This window comes from Pteropus alecto, unplaced genomic scaffold, assembly GCF_000325575.1.
Source record: "Pteropus alecto unplaced genomic scaffold, ASM32557v1 scaffold100, whole genome shotgun sequence".
NCBI classification, from domain to species: Eukaryota; Metazoa; Chordata; class Mammalia; order Chiroptera; family Pteropodidae; genus Pteropus; species Pteropus alecto.
Genome location: NW_006430723.1, coordinates 1,942,764 through 1,964,275, shown reverse-complemented (window position 1 = coordinate 1,964,275; position 21,512 = coordinate 1,942,764). Strand labels below are relative to the sequence as shown.

General features: G+C 45.1%; 1 protein-coding gene across 1 annotated transcript in view; it reads left to right on the top strand.

Moving 5' to 3' along the window:
• Nucleotides 1-21,512, top strand: part of EVA1A (eva-1 homolog A, regulator of programmed cell death) — a gene marked incomplete at its 3' end in the record, with an annotated part of 43,165 nt that continues 21,653 nt past the window's right edge. Inside the window, exon 1 of the mRNA XM_006905241.2 lies at nt 1-33. The remainder of the gene's footprint in view (nt 34-21,512) is intronic.

Sequence of the window (21,512 nt, the reverse complement as noted above, 5' to 3'; positions counted from 1 at the left end):
CCCCGGAAGTGCGTGCCCGCAGCCCCGGCGAAGGTAAGCGGCGGCGGAGAGCGCGCCGGGGGCGCAGGGGTGCCGGGCATCCCCAGTGGGTCCCAGCTTCCCCGGAGCTCCCCCTGAGCTCCCCGTCTGCGGAGACACCCGGAGCGCTTCTGACCTGAAGCCGCTGCTTTGTTCCCGACCCCCTGCCCAGGTGTTGTAGGTTAGGTCCCCAGGAAACTCTGCTTCCCAGCGCTTTCTTTTTGCCTCCTCTTCCTCCTACTTTCTTGTTGCTTCCTTCGCCCACTTTTTTCTTTTATTTTTCTTTATTATTATTATTATTTTTTCTGGATCCAACAACTCTCAGCTCCCTGCCTCTGCAGCCTGGCTTTGGGGTGGGTGCTTTCCAAATCTCGGCGCCTCTCTGCGGGGGGCAGGGGCTGAGCTGGCCGGCGCGCGGCAGACACTGGTTTTGACCCCTGGCCTGCTGGGTGCGGACCTGCGTGAAATTTCCGTGCTTCACACTGAACTCATTTACCTGCCTCCATTCGGAGGCACCCAGCTCGCCGCGCGCTTTTGGAGACTTCTAGGACCCCGAAATCAGAGCTGATTTGGAAGTGAAAAGACTGTTGGCGCCCCCTAAAGCCTCAGTGGGACGCTCTGTTGGTGGAGAGGGGTGCATTCAGCTCGTTGCTGCTCTGTCTGAGGTTACCGAAAATTGGGTTGGGGGACGAGGGAGGAGGAGCACTCGATCAGAGTCGCACAGTGGGCGTGGAGATAATACGGAAGGTTCCCAAGCCTGGGAGGACCAACCACATGGTGCTAACCGTGCTGGCTTGCCATTTTGCTCTTATTAACAACTGCCTGAGTTCTCACATTAAGCTTATGAATAGGAACTTCTATTCCTATTTTGCAAACGGGCAAAATGAGAAGCAGAGAGGTTAAGTAATGCTTTTAGGGCCACACGGCTGGGAAGGGACCCAGCCAGGATTTGAGTACCAGCTGGTTTATACCACACATCCCACATCCCGCCCTACAGTGGGTTCCTCTGTCCAGTCATCAGGAACCTACCACCTCACGCTGGCTTACACCACAGGGGAACCAGACATTTTCCTTTTTGAGCCAGTACATCTTAATTCCATTCAGATCCAAAGGATTTACTTAGTACCTACTATCCTCCCAGTTCAGTGGCGAGCACTGAGATTTCACCTTTGAACCTCACTCTTCCATCTTCTTCTCCTCACCCAGTCTGTCATCAAATCAATAATTCTTCCCCAGAAGGCTGGAGTCGCTCTCCCTGAAAGGCAGTGAAGCTACATGGCTAAGAATTCTTCCCCAGAAGGCTGGAGTCGCTCTCCCTGATAATAGGCAGTGAAGCTACATGGCTAAAAGTCCTGGCCCTGGTGCTGGACCACTGGCATTTCAATCCTGCCTGAGGCCTTTCTGCGGCTGGATTTCCTCATCTAAAGCAGGGATAGGAGGATTTAAAGCAGTGATTCTCAACTGGGGTTTTGATTTTGCATCCCAAGTGACATCTGGCAATGTCTGGAAACATTTTTGACTGTCTTCATGTAAGTGGGGGAGGATGCTATTCATCTGGTGGGCAGAGGCCAGGGATGCTGCTAAATTTCCTATGATGCACAGGGCAGCATCCCCACCCACCACAACGAAGAACTAACAGCCCCGAATGTTAATAGTGTTGAGATTGAGAAACCCTGATATTATGTATCAGTTCACGAAGAGTGGTATTATTCCCAGCTCTCACCCTCTTATCTGCTCCAGTCCAGCCTCTGTCCCCAAATCTCCCTTCATTCCAGTGCCAGAATTCTGTTAAAACCCCAGCAGGCCATGCTACTACACCATCTTAATACTCTTGTCCCCAAGTGCTAGCAGAAGGGATGGGAATCTGCACCTGTTTTACAAATATCAAAGGTAGATCCTGTGCATATTAAGGTTTGACAATTGCTTTCTTACAGAATAAAATCTAACCTCTAACATTGGCACACATGGCTGTTCATGACTGGCCTCAACTTACCTTTTCCAGCCTCATTTTTATGCCGTTTCCTTTGTGTTCCTGCCATACCACCCCATTCACCATTCTTTTGGTATTCTGGGTCTTGACTTTTTGAAACACCCTTCCTCTTCCTCGGGTGGCAAATTCCTCATCCTTTTTGGAGGCTGAGCCCAAGTCCCCTTCTGAGTGGAACATTCTTCAGGTTCTGCAGATTGTTGCTCCCTGTACCCCAGACCCAGCCTCCCCTTTTTAAATATATCTCTCTTGTAGTGTGTACTGCACTGCATAAGGATCCCTAGTCCATCTCCCCACAGGTCTCTATGTACCTAGAACTTAGCAAGTGCCATGCTCACGGTGGTACTTAAACTTATGGGCTTTGGACTCAGGCTGCCTGCGTTCAGGTCCCAGCTCTGCCACTTATTAACTCTGTGACCTTGAGGAAGTTGACTAAGTCTCTCAAAGCCTTATTGGTAAAATAGGAAGAAAGAGTCAGCCTTCTCTGTAGACAAATGTGACTAATTAAAGGGATAATAATTGTTCATTTTAGTACTGAGTGCCCACTCTGTTCCAGGACATGGTTCAAGTTTAGCATTTTGTGTTTTTACTCATTTAATCCTTCTAATAACCCTTTAAAATTAGTAATGGTATTACCCTATTTTCCAGATGAAGAAATGGAGGCACAGAGTAGCTAAGCAGTTTGGACAAAGTCACACAGCTAATGAGCATTAGGGCAAGGCCATCTGGACTGCAGAACACACTCTCTTCACACTCTGCAGGTAAAGGGCTTAGCCCTGTGCTTTTCCTGCCTGTAGTAAGTGCCCAGTAAACGTGAGCCGAGATTCGTGTGCAGAGCTGAAGTCCATCGGGTTTTCCACCTGCACCACACTTGTAATTTAAGTCTGTGCCATTATTTTTACAACTCCTGTTCCTTTCCCCTCCTCTTTATCCTGCCCTTAGCCACAGAAAGACAGGACATTGGAGTCAGTCCCCTCTCACAGTGCCAGGTCAGCACCAGTGAACTTGAGGCTAAATGGAGCCTTAAGTGTGCCTGGTCAGGATTAGAACATCATTAACCCTCTACGGATGGGGTATGGAGTGAACACACCTGCCTGGAGGAGAGAGATGCAGACTTGGAGTCAAGAACTCCATCTTTGTTCTTTCCAAGCTTGTGCCCCATGCCCTGTGCACCTAGCACATCAATGAGATGAAATCAATGAGTAAACGTGGGATGGATGCCACCAGCTGGGTCTCCCACCTTATACTTGATCAGATGCAGAGGACATCTTCTCTCCAAGTGTTATGAGGAACACATCTATTAAAGGCAAACCTTGTTAAGAGAATTTAATGACCCATATGGAGTTTTGGAGAACCAGATTTGGAACCAGTCACTGATCCCCTGTGTGAGTTATATGCGACACCAGATACTAGTTTACAAATGATCACTTCACCGGCTTGGAATCTTTTATTTTCCTGAATGCAGCCTTGGCTTTGAAAGCTGAGCCCCCTCCTTTGCTGGTCCCTTGGCCACTTGCTTGGGAGGCCAGAATGCCTTGCACAAATACCTGCACATTTTTCTACTCTGGCTTCCTCCACAGCTGCTCCGCACAGCTGTGATTCCCCTGAATTTGCTTATTTTGGCAGGTTGTCTCCAAAACTTCAGTGAGATGAGGTTACCTGGTATGTGCAAGGCCTTACAGTTTTGTTAGGGGTCGCAGAAATAGTCCAGTAAGGCTGCTTTTAGGGTGGAGCGGGGTGAGAATTTCCCTGTCCGTCAACACATCAGAGACCCTTCAGAGCTCGTGTAGCACTGCCTTCCCCTTCAGATCCAGGCTTTTACTGCCCGCTAGCATTCTCCTGTCTCCTGGGTCACCAGCTGCCCGATCTGAGAAACAGTTTCCCCAGGGGTGCTATTGACTGGCAGAAAGGTCAGACCCAAGATCTTTGGGCATCATTTGTATTTTCACTGAGGTTTTTTATAGTCTGGTCCAGAAGATAAACTAGCTCAGGGGGGAATGTCAGGCCTGGTGCCAGGTTTTCAGACCTCTAATGTCATGCTTGTTGGCTGCTGTCTTGAGTAGCACCCCTTAATTGACCAGATTCATAATGAAGCTGGTTCCTGTTTGTGTGTCTGGTTCTAGGAGAGACACCTCACCCTGTTAGGTCTTCGTCTCTGTTCCTGTGAAATGTACCTTTGTTGTTTGACTCTATGTGAAATTCTGTTATGTGCTATAAGGAGTATTTAGTCTAGACCAGACTAGAGTGGTGAAGGGATCTTTAGGTACTAGGGTGGACTTGGAATATACGTGGGGTTAGTAGCTCTGTGCTGGATGCCAGAGACACAGACATGAAGAAGACATGGTCCTTATCATCAGGACCATGATGTGTGATAGACATGTAAACAGGTCATCATAGTAAGTTAAGTGGAATAAGAGAGATCCGAGCAGAGAACTGGGAGCTCAAAGGAACCAGCTACTGTCTCTGCCAGAGGAGTCAGGAGAGGCTTCCAGGGGAAGAGGATGCTTGAGCTGGGTCTAAATGGACAAGTAGGAGCTCGCTGGGTTTGGAGGAAACTGCACTTACACGGTGCCTAGCAAAGAAAGGGCCTGGTAGACACGGAGGTAATAGTGTGACTGGGGGACTGGAGATGGGCTGGGGGTGGCTTTGACTTTTCAGCAGTACAGGAACCTGTTCTTGTATGTTGGCAGACAATGGAGTGAGCATTTAGAGCTCAGGTGTGCCAAGGTTTTGAATGGTGGCTCTGCCTCCTGTCTCTGTTGGCCTGTTTCCTCCTGGGGCAATGGGACCAGAGCCCTGGGGAGGGACAGTAAGCAAAGAAACCACAGTCACAAAGCTTACTCAGAAGGCTGGGGACTGTTGTTTTTGTTTTCTTTTCAGAGCCCTGGCTGGTGAACTATGATGGCTCCTTCTACATCTGGAGTTTTGAACATTACCTTTAGAGCATCCAAAAGTCTGGGTGAATTATTAAGTAATTGACAAGTTTCTTGGGACTTAGAGGGAGGGAGGAAGAGAGAGAAAGAGAAAGAGAGAGAGAGACACATACACACAGAGATCGCTATTGATCAGGTTTGTTTTACATAAACTCCAGCATATGACCCAGCAGATCAACTGTCAGGATGGACACATTTCCTGGGAATCAAGTTTACATTTGCAGTCCTTTTCTTTGAGCCCAAAGCCTTTGCACAGAGTTCACCACAGGTGATAGGTACCTGTGCTGGTTGATTGGTCAACTGATAAAGGTGCTTCTACAAGTTGTCCCCAGATTTCACTCATTTATTCACCACTTAATGATCCCTTGATACATAGGAGGCATTTAGTGAGTGACAAATGAGTGAATGAATGTTCTAGTATGAAAGTCACATTTGGAACCTCAAGGTGGTTATGGCCTGAAAGGGGAGATAGACAAGAAAACAGACCAATGACAGAGAAGACACGGGTGCAGAGGAAGACCCAATCCAGCAGGAGTCAGGAATGGAGGCAGAGGGGAGGGTGGTCTCCTCTGAACATCCTCCCTCCAGAGAACGTTGTCCCATGTGCCCTTCCTCATGGCCGATTACAATAGTGGCACCTGGGGTGGGTGCCAGGCCCATGTTAAGGGCTCTATATGCCTGTATTGAACTGATCCCCACAGCCACCCTCTGAGGTTGCTACCAGAGGAGGAAACAAGGTCCCACCCACAGCAAAAAGGCCGACCTGGGATCAGATCCAGGCCACTAGACTCCAAGTCCTTCACCACTGCCCCAGACAGTCTCGAGATGGTCATATTATCATCAGATAGGATGCTTTTAGAAAATCTAGTTTTCAGAAAGAAAAGTACAGGTGTGTGGGCTGCTGTGGTCGGGGCGGAATGACCGTTTCCTCCCTGTTTTTCCCCTTCCCCTTACCCCTGCCGGTGGCCCTGCCCTGAGTGGTTAGAAGCTTTCTGCTCTGGGGTTCAGCACCTCTCTTCCTTTTCTTGCCCCTACTTTGATCACCCAGGCAGCTTGTACTTTGTCCCCCATGGTGAGAGGAGGCGGAAATGCCACTCAGCAGAGAAGTCACCATAAACTTGCGAGGAAAAGAAGGCTTTTTAGAAAACACCTGCTGTAATTTAAGCCTCTCCCCTTTGCCCTGTGCCCTCCTGCCTGTGTCACTCAGGAAGGCAGTCGCTGCAGGAAACAAATTTCAGGGGATCTTGTTTCTACACAGGGACTCTGATCAAAAGGGCTGCCTAAAGCTGTCTTCCCCTGGGCACAGACACAAACACGGCTGGCTTGTCCTTTCACTCGCTCATCTTGTTAGGATAAGACAGGCCGCGGCCACCCCTGGCAGAGGGCGGGGAGGGCCTCTTACTGCAAGACGCGCGCATTGCTTTTCTGAAGCTCCTGACCTATGTGCCACATGGCTGAGCAACCTCTGTCAGAGGCTCTCTCCTTTGCTGCTGTGAAATGTGACAGTAAACCTGTGGGTGGGCAGGATGAGTGCTGAATGGGGTGTCAGTACTGCCACTTACCTGCTGTGAGGACTTGGTCTCTTCATTTCTCAGCGAGTCCGTTCCATGGGCAGGGATGGGTGGCCTGGAAATCCTCCCATTAGAACCTGCGGCATGTCAGAGCAGCAGGGTGCACTGTGAGGACTCTGTGAAAATATGGAAAATAATGACTTGGACATGTACAGTCTGGAAAAGACACACATGAAAGTGGAGTGTCCCTGTGGGTGGGCTTGTGTGCTCACAGAGATGGCTTGGGAGCCTTGTGAGTCTACTCAGCTCAAACTGTCACTGTTTACTGACACCCTTGTGTGCCAAGCACAGTTTTAGGCCCTGGAGATACAAAGATGAACAAGATACTCTTCCCGCCCTAGAACCTCAGCAATCCTGTGTGGAGACAGGGGGATCAGAGATAGTAATGAAGCATTTTGCAGCCCATCTCTCTTATTATGAATTGATTTCTCTGAAAGCAGGACATATGTCTTGTTGATTCCCAAATCACTCTGGCCTACTGGGAACTGTGGCACATAGTAGGTGCTTGATCAATGAATGTCGCACCATTTTGAAATGCTGTGCTAGAGGCAATCACAGAGTGCTGTGGGCATGCAGATGAAGGACACCTAACTAAACTCCACTTGGACAGCAGGTGGGTTCAAGAGGACGTATCTAGGAGGCTGAGCTGGAGGCATCCAAGCTGATGAGAGCAGGGCATCCTAGGTAGAGGGACTGGTGAGAAGTACAGCCAGTAGGCAAGTAGGCAGGCATGGTATTCTCCCAGAAAAGAAAGCACTGAGCTATGATTGGAAAGAAGGGAGACAGATCTATAAATGGCTGAAGTGACCACATCAGGAATAGGCTTGCTGAAGAATTTGGATTTTATTCTGCAGGCACTGGGGGGCTGCTATAGGATTTCACATAGAGATTAGGTCAGAATTTCATTCTAAAAATAGACCCCTCTAGCAAAAGAGTAGATTTTGGAGAAGAATAAAACAAGTGGCAGGAAGACCAGTTAGGATGCCATTTTATAGGATGAAGACCAGTTAGGATGTAGTTTATAGGGTGCGGAAAGCTCGGGATTTGGAGTCAGAAAGACCTCAGTCTACATCCCAGCCACTCCATGTCTTTATGTAACTTAGGCTTGTAGTTTGATGTCTCTGACCCTCTGTCTTCACATCTGAAAATAGGGACTCTAATTCTTCCATAATACATGGTATGGACGGTGGTCAGGATTATGTATGATGAAGTATATGAAGTTGTCTACTAAAGTGATTGATCCATAATTGGCTTGTGATAATAGTGGCTAGTATTATTTTTAATGTGGTTACTTTTTATCATCCAGGTGAGAAATAATGAGGTTCTATCTAAGACACTGGTAATAGGGATGGAGAATTGGGCACAGAGTCAAGAAATACTTTGGCAATAAAGTTGTCACGATTTGATGACTGATCTAGTGGGGGAGTGAGGGAGGGCGGGGATCTAGGATGACTGGGATTTTGGCCTGGACAACCAAGAGGAAGGATAGTAAGGCTATTCATTAAGAGAAGTAACAGAGAAGGAAGAACATTTACAGGAAAAGATGATGAGCTCAGTTTTAGACACACTGAATCTGAAGCATCTCAGGGATGGCTAGGGAGACATGAGTAGTGGGCAAATAGTTTTGTAGGTTTGACATTCATGAGAGAAGTCTTAAAGAAGATTCACGTGCACACTTCTAACCAGAGGTAAGGATGTCACGATGTGGCTCGGTTGCTCAAGGAGAGTCTGCAGCACAGGAAGAGTAATTATAATGGCTAATGCTAACTGAGTATGTACTGTGTGCTCTAAATACTCTATGTGTATATTAATCTTCTCAATAACCATTGCCAAGAAAGACTGTTATCATACCTATTTTACCAATGAACAAACTGAAGCACAGGGATGGTAAGTGACTTGTGCAGGGTCATACAGATATGAGTGATAGACCTAGGATTTTAGCCCAGGCAGCCAAAATCCAGGGCCAGTCAAGATAGACATCTATGCCAGACTCTGCCTGTGGGAACAGAGGGCCTAAGGTGCAACACTGACCTCTGAGGGAGGGGAAAGAGAGGACCTGGTGAAGGCAACAGGGGAAGGGACCTGGCAGAGAGATGGGAGGGAATGGGAGCCTGGAATGTAGAAGAAGAGAGTTTCTAGGAGGGCGGAATCAATAGCATCAATCCACTAAAAATAGAAATAAAATATCCACGGATTTGAGATTTAGGAAACTACTGGTTACTTAGTGAAGGGAGTTTAAAAGGTGAAGCAGGTTGAGGAACATGTGGGGTGAGGAAGTAGAAACATCAAGCATAGGCAATTTTTTCTGGAAGCTCAGCTATGAAAGTAACAAGAGAGAAGATGGTAACTTGAGGTATTAGGTAGAGAAAATGTTTTGGAGATGGAAAAGGCCTGTTAATATATATATGGGGAGGGACAGAGCCAGAAGAGACCCCATGACATGGCCACAAACATACTATGCACACTGGGAGAAGTATTTCTGTGTTTGCTTTTCTCTTCCATGCAGATCTGAAATTTCTTCCCATGTTCTGGACAGCTTCCAGGTGTAGAAATTACTAAGAAGTCTCTGATGGTTGTTTTAGATCCTCATCTTTTATTAGACAAAATAGAGAAAATTTATTTCACAATGTCCAATCGTGAATTATCACATGTTAAATCTAGACCATATCAAATTCATGTACAGTACATCCTCCTCTGAATTTGTCTGTGATATATTCTCCGAGAAGGCACAGTGTACTGGAAATTGATGTCTGGTCTGTAGACACCAGGGTGGTAAGGATGATGGGTGGCACAAAGCCTTGAGCGGAGAGAAGGGGACACAGAACATAGTTTGGGGGAGTTGTGGGGAAGGGACACTGGTGTTGAACTGAACATGAGACACCTGATCCTCTGAGCAGAGAGAAAGTTCAGTCTGTAGAAGGAGACAGAGTTGCTCGGATCTTACAGGAAATGGGAGACACATTATAAGGAGTTTTGCTGGGTGACAACCAATGCTTAGAATGACCTTAAATGATTTGACTCTTGCCATTTAAGTTCTTAATAATGGAAAAGACTGATATTTCCTTATGAATGCTTTGCCACCATGCTTAAAGGACACAGGTCCAACAGGCTCTGAAAAGATGTATTTATCTAGAGCCAAAGTCGATCTCTGTGTTTTAATACATAAGATTCTTTTGTTGTTCAGACCAGAGGTAAATACCTCAGAGGGTTAAGGCTTACTTAAACAAGAAACTCGGCTTTGCCTTGGTTCATGGTGCTGACATCCCTGAGGCTCAGGGCTAGAATTAGGATTTGGCTCCCAACTTCATAAATTTCTCCTTGGTTGAAAAAGCATTTTTGCTCTTCTTGGAAACATCTCATGAAATGCACACACAGAGGGCCTTTATGAATGGGGCTCTCCCAAAGAGACACTGTCCAGAAAGGCCACACAGGAAATGCCTTGGGATGTATATTTTTTATATAAATTATATATATATATTTTATATATTATATATGTATACATTAATATTTTCCACACGAAGCAGCAACTCAGCAGAATTATTTGCTTCATCTTGAGCTTTGGGTATCAGGAAAAGTCAACAGTACGTCTCTCAAGGGTCACATTTCAAACTTGAAGTTTCTTTTGGAACTGGACACTGTGAGGCAAGGGAGGCTCATTCCCACTAACCCCCTCCCCACCCCATCTTGTCAAGGTCTCTTAACTGGCTGTGAGCAAGACTCGGAGCGCCCTTTGGCTGGGTATGGGTGTAATGGACAGACAGGACACTCTCCTTAGGAACAGAGGGTTGAAGCTGCAGGAATCTTGCCCCTTTCCTTAGTAGACAGGAGGCAGAGGATATCCTTTTCCAGATGGCACGGCCCAGATATTGCATGGTTTGGTACAAATGTGGACTCAATTATATAATCCTATGTGTGGTTTTATTCCACTTCTGCAGAGTATTTGCTCTATGTAAATGTTCCATATTGATTCCAAAATGAGTGAATAGGGCTGGATACACGCTGCGAAGTTCTCAGTGCTCCTTATGCCCATCCAACCTTTTGGACCATGGGGCTGCCAGAGGACCTGAGTGGCAGTATCCAGTAATAGCTTTGATACCTTAGATTCTTTCATTTGTATCTAATTAATTCATAATTTTTTTTTCATTCACCCAATTATTCGTTCATCTGACAAATGGAACAACTACTACGTGGCCGGTTCCAGGCCAGCTGACGGTAATGCGGTGGTGAATTAAACAGGCTTAGTTCCTGCCTTGTTGGAGCTCACAGTTGTTAGGGACAGATTTTAAATAAAAACGTAAAGAAATACGTGATTACAAATTATGGTAGATGCTATGCTGGAAAAGAACAGGGTACTCCAGAAGGGAACAAGAGAGGACAGGTTAGAGTGAGGGATCTGGTGAGGACAATAGATACATAGACCTGTATCTACTGTATATGACATGCCACTTATTGGTGGGACATAACTGCTAAGGAAGGAGTGCCTGACTCTTGGATAGGGCTAAGGGGGCAGTTCTGGAAGTCTTCATAAAGGATATTTAAGGAGAAACTTGAAGAATAGCTAGAAGTTTTTTTTTTTTTTTTTTCTATGCAGGAAGGAAGTGGTGGTGTTCTGGGTGAAGGGAGGACTCTCATTCAGTGAGGATGATGTTTAGGCTGCATGTAGTGGGAGTAACGAAAGATGAGCCAGGAAAGATAGGAAAGGGCCAAGGAATGCAGCTTACACTTTATCTTAGAGAAAACTCCCTGGAGAGAGTGATGAGCTACCAAGGAGAGCATTCTAGAACAAATTACTAAGGATCCAGCAAATTTTTTCTGTAAAGGACCACCTGGTAAATATTTAAAGCTTGAAGGCTGCATCACAACTACTCAGTTCTGCCACTGTAATGCGAAAGTAGCTGAGGACAGTGTGTAAATGAATGTGTGGCTCTCTTCCAACAAAACTTGATATACAAAACGTAGGCAGTGGGCTGGATTTGCCTGTGAGCTATAGTTTACCAAGCCCTGCTTAAGGACGATCATTTGGGTGGCTCGATTGAGGTTGGATTGGAGGATGGGAAGAATGGAGGTAGGGAAGCCAGTTAGGAGCTGTTGCTTTAATTCAGGGGAACTAAGGAAGTGACCATGGGGAAAAAATGGTTTGTGATATGCTCCAAGATAAAAATGACAGGACTACATGACCAATTTGATGGGGAGATGCCCAGTTATTTCTTTAATAGTCAGCAAACTAATTCTTCCAGTGAAGAAAAAAAATTGTGGGAGTTCTAGAGGTGTGACTCAGAACCATGTGCACATCCTGGGAGGTCACCTGCTGGTCACAAGATACCATGCTGGGTGCATTACATAGATTACCTCAGTGGTAAGCATAATTCTTAAGAATTCTTAAGAATATCAAGTTGTATTTCCTATTTTCCAAACTGAAGTTTAGAAATGGTCAGTTGTTTGCCCAAAGTCACATAGTTGGTAAATGGTGGAGCTGAGACTGAACTCGGGTATGGTGTCAAAGCCTGTGCCATTTCTAAAATGTGGACTCTTCTCTCCTCCTCGCCTGTGCAGCTCCCTCCTCTCCTTTCCCTTTGTCCAATTAAGACCCATCTAACCTTTTAAGGTTCTCAGTGAGTCTCTGGCATAGCAATGACTGGACCTGTGTTTTAGCTGCCAAAACTGTTAGGTGTGAGATTATTCTGTGTTTGACAGAGGACATCCATCAAAACGCAGACTTGGACTTAGAGTTCTAACCTGACAATTTTGTTCATGTTACAGTATGGAGAAGACAATGTGGTGTTGGGCTCTGGATTAGGGAATCCCTGAATTTAAGTGCCTAGATTAGAACATTGTCTTATTCACTGACGAACATAGATGCCCAGGAGATGTTTGTCAAGTTGAGGTAATAGTATCAGATGAAGGAAAACTTATAGGTTTAAACCCTGGAGATCAAAGTTAATATCTGAAAAGACAAATCTGACCACTGTGGTCAAGGAAATCAATTCAGTCACCGTCCTCCATCAAGTTGTCTAGTAACCCCACTAATCACTAAGTTAGTGTCTATTCAGGTTCAAATAAAGACTGCCTCTGTGCTGAATATTTTAAACTGGACTTTAGAGACATCGAAATGTCCAAGAACAACTGAATTATACCATGGATACAGCAGTCCTTTTAGTGAGACCAGGATTGGGTCACATGGTAAACAGAATGGCAAAGAGACTCCCATGATAGATGTGAATCAACTGCAAGACCCACATCTTAGGCCAAAGATGGACACACAACAAAGCGGGGCCCTCGCAGCACAGAGGAGGGGATGCCTGTTGAGGAGAAAAATATCAGTGTCTGCCACAGTCGTTGATCTGTTTTGCCTACCAGCCTGTATTAGTTTCCTAGAGCTGCCGTAACAAACTGGATGGCTTAGAACAATGGAAATTTATTGTCCTACAGTTCTGGAGGGCAGAAAAAGTGTTAGCAGGGCCGTGCTCCCTCTCAAGGCGCCAGGGAAGAATCTGTTTCACGTTTCTCCTCCGGCTTCTAGTGGCCTTGGGCATTATGTCTTCTCCCTGAGTCTCTTCACATTGTCTTTCTTCCCTGTGGGTCCACGTCTGATGTCCCCCTTTTAATAAAGACACAGTCATGTTGGATGAGGGCCCACACTAATGACCTCATCTTAACTTGGAAAAATCTGCTAAGACCCTATTTCCAAATAAGGTCACATTCTGAGGGCCCAGGGGGTAGGACTTCAGCACATCTTTTTTGAGGGTCATAATTCAACCCATGGCATGTCCCTGTCCCAAGAAGAAGTCAGATTGCTTCCTCAGACTGAGGTGACTGTCATGTTGGATGAGGGCCCACACTAATGACCTCATCTTAACTTGGAAAAATCTGCTAAGACCCTATTTCCAAATAAGGTCACATTCTGAGGGCCCAGGGGGTAGGACTTCAGCACATCTTTTTTGAGGGTCATAATTCAACCCATGGCATGTCCCTGTCCCAAGAAGAAGTCAGATTGCTTCCTCAGACTGAGGGACTGACTAAGTGGGACTCAGCCTAGCTCCTACTCCAAGATATCTTTATCTGTGGTCGTTTTTCTGTTCGCTTCCTCCATATGCTGCTTGGGAAATGAGGATTCTGTCTCTATTTACTCATAGTTATTATATCTCAGATGGTTTCCTGTCCTGATTTCTCAGCCTTTGCACCAGCCAGTGTTCTCTAGGCCATACTCACTGCATCTGTGCCCCCCGCCTCTCCTTTCCCTGCTTTGCACTTTGCTCATTCATTATTTAGTTCATATAACAGTAAGTGTTGAATTCCTATTGCATTCCAGGCAATACACTAAGCTGTGAGGATATGAAGATGAAAAAGGTGAAAAAGTCAGGTTCTGCTCTCTGGGAGTTCTCGTGGGAGGCCACACAAGCAAACAGTGTGAAACGATTGAAAAGGGGAGTGAGCGTGCAGGTTCTTACTGTGCTGTCCCCAGCATAGCGTCCCCCTTGGCTCCTAGTGCTGACAGGAGAGAGTCTGAGCTCCATAGCGGAGTGCATCAGGCCCCTTCAGCAGGTTCATCTCTTGTCATTCCTTCCCTTTTACTTTGTGCTGCACCCATATTGGATCCACTTGCTGTATCCCAGCTATGCAGTTTTCTGTCTCAGATCTTGTCTTTCTGCACAAACGCCCCCTCTGTTGGAATGTGCTCCCCCTCCACCAGCCTCAGCTCTTATCCACTTGATTAAGTCCTATTTCTTCTTTGAGATTCATCTCTAGAGCTGCCTCTTGCAGAAAGTTGACTCTGCTCCCCCATCCCTAATCTTCCCTTAGTTCCCTGTGCTCCCCTTTGGGAACAATACTGCCCTCCCCTCTCCAGAAAGAGACACTGACCAAGGCTTGTTTATCTTCATAACTTTAGTACCTAGTATCATACCTGTATTAACAGGTGCTTAATTAATAAATAAGTGAACGAATGAATGAATGAATCTTAATCTTTCTTTGCTTCTGCTCTCCAGGGTGTACTTTCCCCTTAGCCTCCTTCCCTTCAACTCCTATGTCTGGTCTCCCCTTTTTCTCTAAAATAAGTACAAAGACCTCACTGCTCATGATATTCTTTCTGTTATGCCGACAGCTCAGCCATGCTGGCTTTAACGGTCATCGTCTCTTGGTGTGCCCTGCTTCACACAAAGAAAGGCCTGCCCACTTACCTACAGGAAGGTGATTCTCATGGGAAAAGCAAAACTTCTACTCCAGACTTTCTTGTTTCTCCATTTCCAAAGTTTTCCCCTTCCCAATTCCAGGAGCAAGGACATACTATTTCTGCTGTATTAATTAATTCAACGAGCGTTTGTTTAAACCCTAAGTTTATACCTGGGGCTGTACACAATGCACACTAACTCATAACTAGTTTCTTCCTTTATAACCTAAAAGATCTATTTCTTAACCCCTTCCTGCTTCATTCACTGGGTTTCTCCCATGTATTGAACAACATGGTGATTTTCATTTTTTTTTTTACCATTCAAACTCTTCAAATGAAATCTTATATGGAATATCAATGAGTAAAAACAGAAGAAACTACTATTTTGTTGTACATATCATTATTTTCTTTGATAATTCTCATTCATAACATAGAGTTAATGAAAACGAGACCGTTATAATGAATATGAAAACTTGAAATTGAGGGTTTGAGATGACAGTTGCAGCCTCACGGTATCCTCACTCTTAACACGTCCGTGTATTTTGTGTTGGCTGGACAGCCCTGAGAAAGTTGAGACTGTGAGACACTACAAGTGATAGCACTCTTAAACAGGATGCCTTGCAGATTCAGGTTATTCCAACTAAAATAATCCAGAAACTTAAAAGAGAAATATAGGAAAATTTGAGTCCAATGTTTGTTCATTACCGCTATGTAACAACTGTTTGCACTCCTTAATTATAGAGGAATAGACAAACAGGTTTTTTAACCAAGTTACAGCTTTGTTTGACAGAAAATATTTCCCCAAAATATATTGTGCCATTATGAGATGTTAATTATGTTATTAAAACTATTTTCAGAAACTTTAGTACCTGTTTCTCTCTAGTATTCACTTACAACCTTTAACACGGCAAAAAAAAAAAAAAAAATTAATTTGGCACGTTGAAGCTGAAACTTCCGTTGTCATTTTTATCATTGATGCTTTATTGGCTGTAGGAGGAATAGTTACAACACGGCCCTGCATTGCTGAGTTGGTCTTGTTTGGATTTTCAAAAGCCTGTCAGGCACTCTAAGAATAAAACAGGTTTGAGAGCTACCAGTAATTACTTACCATGGTGCCACATGTTATGTGGCCACTTATTACTGTAAAGTTTATGATTATATCTTTTTGTGAGCATGAGTATCCCTGAGCCTTGCCTGGCTCAGGCAACCATGGCACACGTGAGCCAGAGTGGCGCTAGTGTACCTGCTCATACAATTTCACAGCATGAGAAGACTTGCATGGATCTGAATTGTTAAGAGACATTTTTGGAACTACAGTTTTCTTAATTAATGACATATCTACATGGTGTCAGCAACAGAACCTTTATTCTGAAGTGGGTACAGAACCTTTATTCCTGAACCTGTAGCTCATGGAGTCTGTGATTGTTCATGTTTAGCATATCACACGCTTAAGTGTATCTGTTGATTGCTAAATTACATTTTTTAAATGTAATTTAAATCAAACAGCTGTGGACCCCTTGAAACAAATAGGTTGAACTCCATTGCACTGGAGTAAGGCGTAAGGCAGTTGAGATTTCAACTGCAGAGCTGGCTTGAGAGGGCCTCTTTGTTAGAATCAGAAGAATATCTGTCTGGCCCAGGGCTCTTTACATCCCAGGCACAAAATTGAATTGCATGGGCACGGAGCAGGTCCTATGTGGCCGTGGGTCTAGCGCCCCTGATGAGGAGATATCAGGAAGGTCTCAGGCGGAAGCTGCCCACCTCCCCAGGGATCCACACAGTTCTCATAAAGGAAGACTGGTATCCTGCTACCTAGAATTTCCCTTTCTTCCAGCTCCACGAGGGATGGCCCTGGGCTTTCAGACTCCCTATAGTCAGGGTTTTTGACCCACCTTTCTGATTTTCTCAGGGTCCCTGTGCTTATGCTCTAGCTTTAATAATTATAATGGACTTAGAAGTCAGCTTGGGACTCATAGGCCAAAACAACAAAGCATCAGGTGATGAGGAATGCTTCTTGTTCCCATTCGCACGTTTCTCAATTGGGCATTATTTCTGTGATTGGGCATTTACAGATGCCTCAGATATGCTGGACTTGGGAGGCCCCACTGGTGGTAGACTGAATCCTTTGCTTGAATACCAGTTAGGAATAAAATGGCAAGCGGGTCACCTTTATAATGCCCTGGATTAAAGATCCAGCATGGGTAGGACATGCTGGATTAAAGTCTGCCAGCATGTCCTACCCTACTTGGAATTCTAGAGAGAAAGCCACACAGGATTTGGTCAGAATTATTCGAGCACATGTTGGTGTGGCTGACCAACAGGACTGAAATTCTTTTTATGCCCAGTGTGGTATGAAGGTTGTGACTCTGTCTGACCACTTCCTGCCAGTCTCCATGACGATTTCTTCCTTCGCCATCTGACATTGGTTTTCTCCAGGGTCTAGCCATGAGCCTCTTCCTTTATATTTGTTGTTCTTTGTCAGGGTTGCCTCATCTATTTTCATACTTCAGCTGATGATTCTGAAATGCCTATAATTATCACTCCAGGATCTCAGTATGACCCCAATATTATTTCCAAAGTTATTCCCCCAAATTCTTTGCATTTCTTACAAGCTGGCCAAACTCAGTGTTCTTGGGTCTGCCTATACCTCCTCTATGAAAGAGAATCTGATGTAAGGCCTTTCTTCTCAAAGAGCTTATGGCCTAATACAAATGTATAAAAAGCCCATACTTTTACCGTCTGCAAAAGATTATGGAAGTCCAAAAAAGGGAGCAATTATGTATTCAGGGGAAGATCACAGAACATTCTGGCAGGACGGGATGTGCTATGGATCTTGAAGGATGGATAGGACCCAGAAATGCAATCGTGTAAAGAAATTCATTCAACAGAGCAAAACCCTGAGGAAGTACCAGGTGGGAAGTGTATGGTGAAGAGAGCGATTCCGTTTGCCTAGACATCGGGCTGTGCTGGAAAGACTGGGACGAACTCATGAAGAGCCTTGATTTATAGGCTCACATTTGAATTTTACTCTATAGGTGACAATTTTAGAACAAAGGAGTGACATTATTTCCGAACGTTCCATCTGGCACCAGTATATGATACTGGGGTAGCGGGAGAAGAAAATGGAGGAACTCCTGAGTTAGGCAAGTGGTAGTGAGGATGGAGAGTTAAAATGGACATAAGAATAGAATTGTCAGAGCAGGAGAGAGGAAGGGTTTATGATGACCCCCAAGTTTGAGTCTGAGTGATTGGGAGGCTCAGAAATTAAGAGGAAGCGGATTGGTGGGGAGAATGAATTTAGGACACTTTGGGCTGGAGAGATCTCTGGGAAATCCAGGTGGAGGCTTTCATTCCTCCCTCATCCACCTTCGGTGTTCCGGGCTCCCCTTTGAAGTCAGGATGGTTTGGGTCCCTGCTCTACTCTTCCCAGCTAAGACCAGAGCTGCCTATTGCCCAGGCTTATCTCACTTGAAGCAGTAAACCCTTGTGACCTGACCCTTTAGGCATAGATATAAGGGCATCATCTTGATGGACCAGCTGAAGATTGGTCATGAGAACCTCGCTGCCTATCTCCAGCCATGTTCTCTGCCTCACAGGATCAGCTTTTGCTTATCTCCTTTCTAAATTCCTGTCCCCTTTCTGATGTTCTCACTCATAGAGACCTTCCTGGGACAGAAACCCCTGTCCCCAGGCTGGTGCCAGGGCCCCAGTACCCATAGACAGAACCCAAAGGCTGAAAGCCAGTCTTTAAAGATAACTTCCTGGGTTTTCTGTCTCTTTCACTTATCTAGGGGACACTTTGTGGCTTCTGGTCATTGACCATTTTTAAGACTCATAGGGATGGCATAACTCTTTCCTGCAAGGCCCAATCTCTAGTGCCATTATCATCCTCAGGGATGAGCCCTGGTCTTCTTCTTACACCCAGGGGCTATTTCAAGCCCAGGTGCTACTTCAAGTTCAAGTGCTGCCACCTCACCAGTAACTCCCAGGAAATGTGACGTGTCCAGCAGGTACACAGCACATGCTGCACCTTGCACTCACCTATGACCTTTGATGAAAGCATCTTGCGTCCTGCCTCCCAGGTTTTGAGCACTCCTTTGGCTTCTCATCCCTCTGTCTGTCCCTACCCTGGTTGTTCTTTCATGACTGGACGCCTGACCTTCGCACCGTACCGGAGGTCTTTGGACCGCTAGTGCTGATGTTTCCTGCCTTGGTTGTTTTTGCCGCTGGTTGCACTTTGGTTCTGACAGTACCATCATCCAAGTCCATGGGAGCTTCCTTTGTGTTATGGTTTGAGATCATGAAAATAAACTGAAACTGGGAAAAGAGCTGGGAGTATCCAGAGCCTCTGTGATTTAGTCAAACATCTTCAACTACTTTCTTCTCATTCTGAAGACTTCACATAATTAAAACCATTCCTGGCCAACACTAAATAAATTTTGCACATGCTGCTTGAATTACTGTGCAGTCTTACCGCAGTGTGGCTTTTTTAGAGATTAATATTTCATTGAAACTATTCCTCTGGGTAGGCTGAAGCCAGCAGCTGTGGAAACTCAACATTTGCTTTATACAGTGAAACTTTAGGACAGGGCTGCTTTTCACATTTCTCAGATATGCTGCTCACTTGGAAAATATAACCATTTCTGGCAGAGTCCATGTGGCATGAGCCAAATATCCCAGCTTGTGTTTCTGTATATTGAGATATAAAGTAATGAGAAAATGTAGTTCAAAATGCCCATCGTATAACTGGTATAAAAAAGTTATAATTACCGTTTATTGAGCACCACTATGTGCTGGGCATCTTACATGTTCTGCGTCCTCACAGACACCCTCTGAGTGGGTCTCTTTGGCTCTAATCTCTGCTCTGCTCTGGATAGCAGAGGCTGACCTGGAGGCCACCTGTTTCAGGCTCAAGGGTGCTCTGGCTTCCTGCTAGGTTTGGCCAAGGGAGGCACTAGTGGGAGGCTGAGAATAGAGGAAATGAGGAAGCCAGAGTATATCCTCCCTCTCGCTCTTCATCAAGCATTTTCTCCAGTAGTGACTGCACCTCCATAGTTCCATATCCCACTGTTTGAGTCCTCCATGGTGTCAGATTCTTCCTGGTGACCCTGACTCCTGAGTGGCACTGCTCCTCCTTTTATCCGGGTGACCCTCGTTCTCTGCTAACACTACTTCCTCCCTCCGTTCCTTCAGCTCCCTGCTGCTTGTTCTTGCTAATCTCTGGAATACCTCATGGTCTCATCCCATACGACCTAACTCCAGCTAACTTCATCTTTTTAAAGTCATACCAATTCGAAATATTTATTTATTTTAATTTTTATCTTTTTACTTTTTTCAATTATAGTTGACATACAATATTACATTAGCTTCAGGTGTACAACACATTGATTAGACATTTGTAGAACTTTTGAAGTGATCGACCTGATAAATCCAAAACCCATCTGACACCATACATAGTTATTACCATACTACTGACTATATTCCCCATGCTATACTCTGCATCCCCATGACTATTTTGTAACCACCAATTTATACCTCTTAATACCCTCTCCCTCCACTTATCCGCCAACCCCCAGACAACCATCAAGATGTTCTTTGTATCTTTGAACTTGTTTCTGTTGTTTGTTTATCCTGTTCTCTAGATTCCACATATCGATTTGAGATATTTAAACTCTCGACTTTGTCATCTCTTGCAGCAGCCTGCAAATCTCAGCTCCTCTATCACCTTCAACCTTTATTTCTATCTTTGTCACTACAACCAATCCCCTGCATTATAATTCTTCTGATGCAAACACTTGAAACAGTGTCTGTTTACTTAGGTGGATTGAGGTAGGCACCATAAGCCTCATTTCAATGGGGAGGAAACAGGATCAGAGAGTTAGCTAATTTATTCAGTCTTAAGATAGGAAATAGTGGAGCTCAGGTTTAAGCTCAGGCCTGATCAATCTTGAAGCTTCTGCCCTTTCCTGTACTTGAGCCTATGTTCTGTTTTTTGGTGTCTTACAAACAAAGTCTAATTTCTCCTGTATAATCTCTTTCTATTCTGCAAAAAGAAAAATCACCTCCTCTAAGATTTTCCCAGATGAAACATCTTCTTCCCTTTAACTGTTCCCCTGGAAGGATAGAAGATTCTGGTTGGAGAGTAGAATTTCTGAGTGTGAGTCAGTCATCCAACTGTCACTCAGTGTCAGCACTGTGCGCTTGCTGTGGGAGACTCTGGGGACAACGAGAAAAGTGAAGACATGGTGTCTGTCCTTAAGGAGTTCACAGCCCAGATTCCAGGGTCAGCACTTTGCAGGTGACAACAAGGTTAGAGGTCTGTCCCTGGAAATGATTTGCTGCAGTGGGTTAGAGGTGAAGTTTGCAGGGATCAGAATCAAAGGAAGCCCCGCAGCTGGCAGGCCAGCATGTTGGATGTGTCATCCACAGGTGTTTGTCAGTCATGCAGAGAAAATTGGGTTTCTCTCTGCTCAGTCATTTCTTTGGGGCCATGTGTATCCTCTTCCCATCCCATGATGTGGGAGCTATTTTCCATTGTGGCCTTTGCATCTCAGATTCTGTGCAACCACTCTGAGTCAGTTCCTAGGGTGGTTTTCATTAGTGTAGAGTGGAAGGTGAAGGCATCTCAAAAAGCTGCTTCCATGCTTTGGCACATGAGTCTCTAAACAACTATAGATCCTGTGCTTCAAGTTTCCTTTCCTTTCTTGCCCTTAATTTCTTTACCAGAAAAACGGAGATAGGAAGGTCCACAAATCCTTTGTGAGGCAAAGGCAGCTGGGATAAGTATCTATAGAGACGTAAATAAACCAACAGCAGTCAGATGCTAAGTCAGCAGG